General features: G+C 36.9%; 1 long non-coding RNA gene across 1 annotated transcript in view; it reads right to left on the bottom strand.

The window, feature by feature from the left end:
* Positions 1-611: 611 nt before the first annotated feature.
* Positions 612-9984, bottom strand: part of LOC149134520 (uncharacterized) — a 24685-nt gene continuing 15312 nt past the window's right edge. Inside the window, exons 3-5 of the long non-coding RNA XR_016242957.1 lie at positions 7240-7367; positions 1342-1374; positions 612-1008 (exon numbers count right to left, since the gene is read on the bottom strand). This is a non-coding gene — a long non-coding RNA (uncharacterized LOC149134520). The remainder of the gene's footprint in view (positions 1009-1341; positions 1375-7239; positions 7368-9984) is intronic.

Genomic DNA, 9984 nt, shown 5'->3' with positions numbered 1-9984 from the left:
AACTTGACTGAGGATAGGAAGCTCCGAATGACCAGTCCTTGTTTTTTTCCTGTCCCTTTTTGTATCGTCTAACTGTCCGGATGTTTTGTTGTCGCCTGTTACGCTCTTGTTCCATTTTTTGTTTTCTTTATATATATATATATATATATATATATATATATATATATATATATATATATATATATATATATATATATATATAGTCGAAAGGTGTTACGAATCCATACAAATCAAAACTTATAGGTAAAAAGAAAAAGTGTTACATTGAATGGCATTTAGAAAATATTACTGGTTTCGATGTATGTCTATCTTATGAAATATTAAAAACCCTAAGTCAAAATTTAGAAGAGGAAAAGGATAATTAGATTTGAATACAATTAGTTTTCATATTCTGTAGGTAGTTAAAGACATGTCTGGTATTTTCTCTTAAAGTCTCTTCTTATATATGTTGTTTATGTGAGGGAAATCCATTCCAAAGAATGGCGTTCAGAGCCAAGTGTCAAATATTCTACAGAATTGAATACGAGAATTCTTTTCTATTCAGAACATGTTAAGAGGTGTGTGTGTTTGTGTGTTTGTTGCGTTAAATGTGTAAATGAGCAAGAATGGAATTGAGGATGGATGAATTGCCTTTATTTATTCTTGTTGTCGAGTGAAAAAGTCTAAGCAATTGTAGCGGGCGAAGATTTTGCAGTTGGGTAAGTCCATTCCTGTACTTACTTCAAATTTCCCTTGTATTTTCCCTCTGATCTGTTGGTGGTGAAACGTCATTTTCTTGTGTAACGACGCACCTGTGTGTCTTATGTAATTTTGTTGACATCCACCGCATGTAATTACGTAGATTAAATTTCCTGAGTTGCAGGTGAAGTTGACTTTTACTTTGAAGGCTTAGCCACCACATTTAAATTCGAATTTTCGCGCTTCAATTAGGTATAGGCAGGTACCACAATCTAGGACAACACCTCATTTTCTATGAGATCTTACACAACTCGGCTAACACCAAAGATGCTGAAAGGTAATTTTGTGACAACTAGTAATCAAAATTGACAAGTGGATGGATATAGTCTAGAGAGTATTCAGGTCTTAACGAAGCAGTAAATTATTTGTGTTTGTTTTCAATTAGTTTTTTTTTCACATGTCATAATATAAATTATATTTGGCTTTCTTCATCTCACTAAGTTTTGTAATAATTTTAATGACAAACATTGTATTGTATACATGAGTTTGTAGTCAATAAAATAAGGAGAGGCAGAATCGATTGAGCGTCGGTAAAAGACTTGCAGTTAATTAGTTCCGTTTTTTATTGTTTCTAAGTTAAAATCTGACGAGGGTCATCCTTACCTTTCATCTTTGCTGCATCGATGAAATAAATGCCTGTCAAGTAGAAGAATCGATACAATCAAGTGTTACATAGCCTTGTGTCCCACTTATTGATCAGTATTATCATCAGTATATTTGAATGAGTAATCAAAACACTTCTATATTATATTGAAATTGTAAAATAAGCCCAGATTGTTCCATAAAATTGAATTTGTTATATATACATATTTATCACACACGCGCGCGCACACATACACACATATATGTATATGCATGTATATATAAAATAAACTATGCAAAAAACATTATAAAAAGGGGTGTCGCACAGATTAAATGCGGAAACTAAAATACGATACACGTGTACATTAATAGACGTACGTTTATTCACTGATGAAACTCGTGTGTCGCATTAGCTATATAGATATAATTAGCTATATAGATATAATTCACTATTAAAATTGCAGAATCGCGGTTGAATTGATTATTTCGCTCACTCTCTTCCCCTCTCTCTCTGTCTCTCTCTCTCACACACACATTCAGATAACTCATTCACACATAAATATAAAGTCCTTTTGGAAGCTGTTTTGTGAACTTTGATTAAAAGGGAAACATTTTGTGGATCTGTATGAAGCAACGAAACATGGATGCAATGTCTCAAGAGCGATCATTTCTGTTTGCCAGAGAAATTCGTTCTATAACGTGCAAGAGTAAACGTGATATGCCACGGCCTCGGGATAAACTGTGACGGAAAATTTCATCATGCTCTTAGAAAACCTAAGCTGTGAGTAATGTATGGAACAGTGTGCTGTGCATCGACCAACGAAGTCATTCGGAAGAAGGTGGGAGGAGAGAGACAGTATGTAGTAAACGCGTTACACACACACACACACACACACACACATTCACCCTCCTCACGCATATGTTCATAGGGTCGCATTGCAAAACATGAACCAGCAATATACAAAGCTGCCAGTCCGAACTATTCACTAAAATATTTGTCTCTGTCTCGTTGTCGCATCTTTAGTGCAGTAATGGCATATTGTGGAGTATACATGTTACGAAAAATGACAGGTATTCTAAAGAGTTTAATACGGATCTAAGAAGAGAAAGAAGTCAAACGTCCCTCAAATCCCTCTCTGTCGGTTCAAATAAAGGGTAAGATACACTACGCAATGTTACCACTGATACCCAAAGAAGACAAGATCGGAACGGCAATAAAGCCTTTAATCATGTTTCATCAATCAGAGTTAAGCAGTAACGAGACGCTCTTCATTAATAACCCTACCGCCGCAACTGTGAAGGGAAGGCTGGGAACAAGGCCAGCACTGTCACAGCATACGCCTCTATTTCTGAATGAACACAAGGCGCACGTGCTAGCGGACACACCGCTTCACACACATGGCTGCACCCATAACAGGGGATGCAGCAGCTGTGTTCAATGCAGATTACATATAATACATATATACGTACATGTATGTATATATACATACACACAATCATATGTGTGTATATATATATATATATATATATATGTGTGTGTGTATGTCTGTGTGTGTGTAAAATCTGTATGTTAAGGTTTGTTGCGGGCATATGAACATATAGATGTGTAGAGAGATAACTAGATGAATACAAAAAGAGAGGATGTTAGCAAGTAAATTGATAAAGAGAAATATTTTTCAAAAAAAGTAGACGAAATATAAATTGATCGACAAAGAATTTTGTAAAGATATATATAAAGATCAACTATTTTCATTATCTATCTATCTATCTATCTATCTATCTATCTATCTATCTATCTATCTATCTATCTATCTATCTAACTATGCATGCATAACATATATAACGTACATACATAAATACATACGTTAATATATACATTTATACACTATGTAAAAAGAGAGAGAAAGTACGAGAGAGAGGTGGGAAGAAATAGAAAGATCTGTAGATAGATAGTAAAATAGACATACACGAGTACATAGTTTGAAAGAACATAACTGGGTACAGAATACACACACACACACGTATATATGTATATATATATATATATATATATATATATATATATATATATATATATATATATATATATATATATATGTATATATATATATGTGTATATATATATATATATATATATATATATATATATATTGCTTCCCGACCACGTGGCTCCTTGTTCAGCCACACTGCCCACCATGGGCAAGTATCTTCTACTATAGCCTCGGGGAGTCCACAGCCTTGTGAGTAGACCTGGCAGATGGAAATCTGGTAGACGTACATGTATGTATATATATATATATATATATATATATATATATATATATATATATATATATATATATATATATATATATATATATATATATATATATATATGTGTGTGTGTGTGTGTGTGTGTGTGTGTGTGTGCATGTATGTAAATATATATATATATATATTTATATATATATATATGCATGTATGTATCTATGGATGTATATATATTTGTCTAACTTTGTGCCTGTGTTTGTCCCCCTACCATCGTTTGACAACCGATGCTGGTGTGTTTACGTCCCCGTAACTTAGTGCTTCGGCGAGAAAGACTGATAGAATAAGTACTAGGCTTACAAAGAAGAAGCCCTGGGGTCGATTTGTTCAACTTAAAATCCCTTTAAGGCGGTACTCCAGCATGGCCGCAGTCAAATGTCTGAAGCAGATAAAAGAAAGTATTGAGGTAGACGTTTAGTTCGATTTATTAAAAGAGAGAGTGAGAGAGAGAGAGAAATAAAGAGAAAAAGGGAGAGAGAGAGAGAGTGAGAGAGAGAGAGAGAGAGAGAGAGAGAGAGAGAGAGAGAAAGAGAATATGCGCAACTAGATAGAAAGATAGAAAGATAGAAACGTTGATAGATTATTAATTAGTTAATTGGTGTGATGTTGCTTAATTCTCGATTGAGCAGCAGCTCCCGGAACAGCTGCAGCCGTTACCATTGCAACTGTTTCTAGATCTTAGGTTACAGTGTACCACGTGTCACCCTATCTCTATGACGGCACGGTGTGAATTAATGGGGGATGTGTTTAAGGTGGCGAGATGGCAGAAACGTTAGCACGTCGGGCGAAATGCTTAGCTGTATTTCGTCTGCCGTTACGTTATGAGTTCAAATTCCGCCGAGGTCGACTTTGCCTTTCATCCTTTCGGGGTCGATAAATTAAGTACCAGTTGCGAACTGGGTTCGATCTAATCGACTTATTCACTTTGCCTGTCCTTGTTTGTTCCCTCTATGTTTAGCCCCTTGTGGGCAATAAAGAAATAGGTATTTCGTCTGCCGTTACGTTCTAAGTTCAAATTCCGCCCTGGTCGACTTTGCCTTTCATTCTTTCGTGGGCGATAAATTAAGTCCCAGTTGCGAACTGGGTTCGATCTAATCGACTGGCCCCCTCCTCAAAAATGTCGGGCCTTGTGCCTAGAGTAGAAAAGAATGGGAATTTGGTTGTTATTTTAGCAGGTCAAACGTCTAATTATTAGGATCTTGGGATATGCAACACACTGCCTAAATACCAATCTTGATAAATTTGGCTTCTCAAAACCAGAAAGCTAATCCGGAGATTACAGATCCAATCCATCACTGGAACTATAAAAATCTGTAAAATTTTCCAGAAGTTTATCTTTTAAATATATATGCGCATGTCTCGATATACAACTGTATGCATGAGATACACCTGGACTTGTAATCTGGATAGAGTAACTGCAGATTTCTCAATAGTTCAGCGTAGGTGTTCTCTTTTTCACTGATCTTCAGCTTTACGTTAACATCCACTGGGCAGCCAATTTCCACAACTGTACACAGTTTCTCTTCTCTATCTCAAATCATTATATCAGGTCTGTTGTGTATGTACGTACGTATGTATGTATGTATGTATGTACCTATCTATCTATCTATATATCTATCTATCTATCTATCTAGAGAGGGAGACTGAGAGAGTGTGTTAATTAGATAGGTAGGTAGATGGAAAGAAGAGTTTGTCAATGAAGAAGAGACAGTGAAGAAGAGCAGTGAAGAAGAGCAGTGAAGCCATCAAGATCTAATTAATTCAAGATGGCGGTGCAGTAGAAGGAAGAGGGTGATATATATATATATATATATATATATATATATATATATATATATATCTTAATGTATCAAGAAAAAGATGCAAAAAAAAAGCGCGTAACGATTGCCACCGAAGCATCTTTTCTACCCCAGGGATCACATATCCTTTGCAAAACTGATTACACAGATGGAACACTGAAAGTAAAGCTACCCCTCCCCCAAACGCTAACGAATATAAAGAAAAGGTAAGAAACTGTATGAAAGCACACATCAGTGATGTCCGATCTTGCGTCTATTCTCTTGAAATGGCGCTGAGTTTGCATGTGTGTGCTTTTGTTTGTATATGCGCAAGTGTTAGTGAAATGCGTACGTATAGAGATGGGTGTGTTTATCGTCTTAGGTTTGAGGGAAAATATCGAAAAGTATAGTCGTCTTTCTGGAATTGCTTAATCTTGAGACTTCTCTGCATGCGCGCCCATTTCTATGTACGGATTCGCGCGTGTGGGCGCTTCTTTGTACGCGTCCATGTGCATGTGTGTATGTGTGTATGTGCTTGTGCGTGCTTGTGTGTGTGTGTGTGTGTTTGTGTGCGTGTGTATCTTATTTGTAGTATTTTGTCTATATTGTTTGAGAAATTTTGCCTTTATATATATATATATATATATATATATATATATATATATATATATATATATATATATATATATATATATGCATGTATATTTGTGTCATTGCTGCTTTTTTCCACCCAAATCAATCTTATTGTTGTCATGTTTGTTGTTTTAGTTGTTGTTCTTGTTATTATTATTGATCTTTTTAGAGTAAAATTCTGATGTAGTTTTTCTTTTGTTTTTCGGTTGTTTTTCTTTTCTCATTATGTTTTCCAATGAATAAAAGATGACACTAATAAAAAAAGAGATATATAAACAACAAGAACAACAAAAACCGCACAATATAAATTCCTGGAGATCTTGGATCTAAAGACAAAAACAGAATAACTAAAATTATTGCATATGTTATGTGAAGATTGAACTCACGACACCTATCACTTAAAAAAACAGGAAAACTTATGACAAATAAGCAACGTAAATGAAGAAACGCAAAAAAAAAAGAAAAGCAAGATACTCTAAAGATAAATATAGGGGAGATTCTTATTTCGATTTGGTTCAAACGGCAGAATCGGTAAACTATAGGAAAAAGTACCTTGTAATAGCTTCACACTAGATGATTCCGTGTTCAGTCCCACTGCATGGCAACTTGGGCAAGTGTCTTATACTATAGCCTCGTGTCGACCAAAGCCTTGTGTATGGATTTGGTAGATGGAAACTGAAAGAAGCCCACCGTATATATATATATATATATATATATATATATATATATATATATAAAGAGAGAGAGGGAGGGAGATAATAGAGATTCAGTTGAATTAAGTAGCTACAATAGCGACAACATGAATTTCTTCCATTTTCATGCTGTGTCAAAGTATTTGAGAAAAAATTATATTAATGCGTCCAACTGATTAAAATTCTACTTATTTGTGCAACTGATGATAGCCCTGGATTTAAATTGATGTAATAATTGCATTGTTCAATTAAATGGAGCCGCTTGAAACGGTCGTACTGCATCACTTTTTGATATATATATATATATATATATATATATATATATATATATATATATATATATATATTTGCACGGTCCACCGAGATCAGCTTTGACGTTCAATTCTCCGATATCGACGAATGAAATGGCAGCCAAAAATGTTGGCTAGATCCAACAGAATGTAGAAATTCTAACGATTTTGTGAAATCATCAAACTTTAATTCTATTACGACTGATAATATTTTCTTACACTATTTTGTGGATTTTCATTTAAGTCGGAAATATTCACATCTTGGGACCTGAAGCTATTTGTATTCCGTCTCTGTTACAGTATTCTTCTGTAGCGTGGTTCAAATACAACCACCGGAGCAATTTTTGCTAGATAAAAAGCAGAAAACAATAATTTTTAAAACTTATTGTGTACAAAAAAGAAAAATAGAAAGATTTACAGAAGAGAAGATTGAAAGTTGTTTGAAGGAAATATGGAGCGACATTGTGTATGTGACAAGAGGAAAGAAGTTTGGTACAGTGGAAGTAATGTTTGCCAACAAGGAAATGGCACAAAAGCATTCCGTAGAGACTCTGAAAACGGAAGACGTGGCGCTCATCCCCACCTATATGGGGATGAGAACGTCCAGAATTAATATAACAAGGGTCCCACCGGACGTGGATCCTATGAGGGTGGTGGAGGCAGTCTTAGTCAAAGAGGAAGAGAAAATTACCCTCCTCTAGGCTGCCGTTATCGAAAACGCTCACTGGACTGGTCAATCAGTTAGTCTCATTATCCAAGCTGACCCAAAAATAATCGAAGCAATTCCCGAGACGGTTCAGATAGGGGAGGAGAACCTGGCGGTGTTTGTTGAGGGTCGAAAACCCCGGTGTTTTTTGTGCGGCCAATTAGGCCACATTCAAAGGAACTGCAAGGAAAATGAGGAAGACGAGGAAGAGGAGAAAGAAGAAAAAGAGGAAGAAGAAGAAAAAGAAGAAAAAGACGAGAAGAAAACAACAAACAAAAGAAAAATACAATCAGCAGCTAAACCGAGAGTGGTGACTACTACAGAACAACGACCAAAAAAGACTGCAAGAAGAGAAAAAGAGGAGAAAGGCATAATAGCCGTATACAGTAAAGATACTGAACTAATGAGAGACATTCAATTAATTAAGACTGCAAAAAAAAATAGATAGCCTTTCGGAGAAATACAACAATTATGACGTGTATGAAGTCTCAAATAAGACTCATAGAATTTTACAAAACAAACACCGCAAGTCAGTATCATCAATGAGACTGGACTTTAATAAATCTATATTTAATGGACTACCAGCCCCGATAACGCGAGAAAAAGAAAAGGTGGAGACCCCACCTCCACCTGATAATTCTGTAATAAGACGGGATCTTAACAAACCTATTTCCCAAGACCTGCCACCTCCGACCCTGTATCATAAAAAGGTGGAGAGTCCCTCTCCACCGGACAAGCCCTGATTAACAGGTAAGACATGTCTGTTCACATTGGTTGTTTAAATGTTCGTGGCCTGTTGTCTAGCTGGAAGCAAGGACGCTTCCTAAATGACATCAGATCACGAAAATTGGATGTGATTGTTGCAACGGAAACCCGAGTAAAGGGACCAAGAGGTCTGTCCCCCTCCTGAAGGGCTACGAGAAATACGTTTCTCCGAGTCGGGCGGGAGGTGGGGGTGGGGTGTTGGTCCTACTAAAAAGAAACCGGGTAACCGAGAAAAAGTTGGTTTTTTCTGATCCAGAAGGCAGGCTGGTCGTACTTGACCTGACATTCAGTTGTGGCAAGATAATCAGGCTAGTTGCTATTTATGCACCCAATATTATGGGCCCGCAAAGTGAATATTTCCGTGACCTGGGCAAGTTCCTAGCCACATCGCATTCGCTAGTATTGTTAGGAGACTGTAACACAATATGTGAGGCACACACAGATTGTGTTGGCTCGAACACGAACAGAAAATGTAACCCAGGCTTACGGGATCTGCTAAGTCACTTTCAGCTAGCAGATCCATATAGGTTGGAACACCCGAACACTCCACAGTGGACGTGGTCAAATAGTGACGGGTCTACCAGAACATATCTAGATAGGATTTTAATTAGAGAAACAGATAAGTCTATAGCTAAGTGTCCACAATTTTTTCTAGTCAGCTACAGTGACCACAAGATGGTTACCTGTAAACTGACAATGGATAAGTTACATAGTCAGGGATCTGGCTACTGGAAACTCAATACGTCCCTTTTGGCGATTGAGGAATACAGAAAGCGGATCAAGATGTTAATACAGAGGATATTGACAGGTACCATCATTAATAACAAATGGTGGTACGCCCTAAAAAGAGCCATCAAATATGAGTCTATTAGGTTTAGCATAAGTTTAGCTAAGAAGGGACGTAGAATAGATAGGAGATGGTATAGTTAAGGAACTAGAAGAAGCCTGGAGGACTGGCAATGCGGACCAAGTGAAGGTGAAAAGACTGGAGTTAAACCAGCATCTTGAAGCCCAACACATGGGAAGTATTGCCAGAGCTAAGTTACGTGCGATGGGAAGTGAAGGAATCCAAAAGTCCTTAACCTGGCAATGCTACAGAGGTGCCTTGCCCGTTTGGGATAAGCTTGCAAGACACGGTAAGCGTCAGTCGCCGACCTGTCCAAGATGCGGGAGAGACAGGGAAACCGTCCCTCACGCTATTGTTCAGTGTCCGGAGATATCTGAAATGTGGGCTTATGCTGTCCGGCGAAGGAAGAGTACAGCTGTCGACTGAGTCAATTATAAAAAATTGACCCACCAGGAGTTTTAACAAACGAAGGTAAGAATTGTTTTCTCACGGTTGTAGCAATAGCGAAAGAGGCAGTATGGAAGACGAGGATAAAAGGAATTAAGACAGGCAACTTTATCTCTGGCCACAATTTATGTTCATTTTTTACTTTTCATTTGAAAAGGAAAGTGTGGCTGGAGAGGAGATGTCTGTCGGAGTGTACGTT

The sequence above is a fragment of the Octopus bimaculoides genome, chromosome 8 (assembly GCF_046866305.1).
Source record: "Octopus bimaculoides isolate indiv1 chromosome 8, ASM4686630v1, whole genome shotgun sequence".
NCBI lineage: Eukaryota > Metazoa > Mollusca > Cephalopoda > Octopoda > Octopodidae > Octopus > Octopus bimaculoides.
The sequence above is the reverse complement of the archived record's forward strand: the minus strand, read 5'-3'. Positions and strand labels throughout refer to the sequence as shown.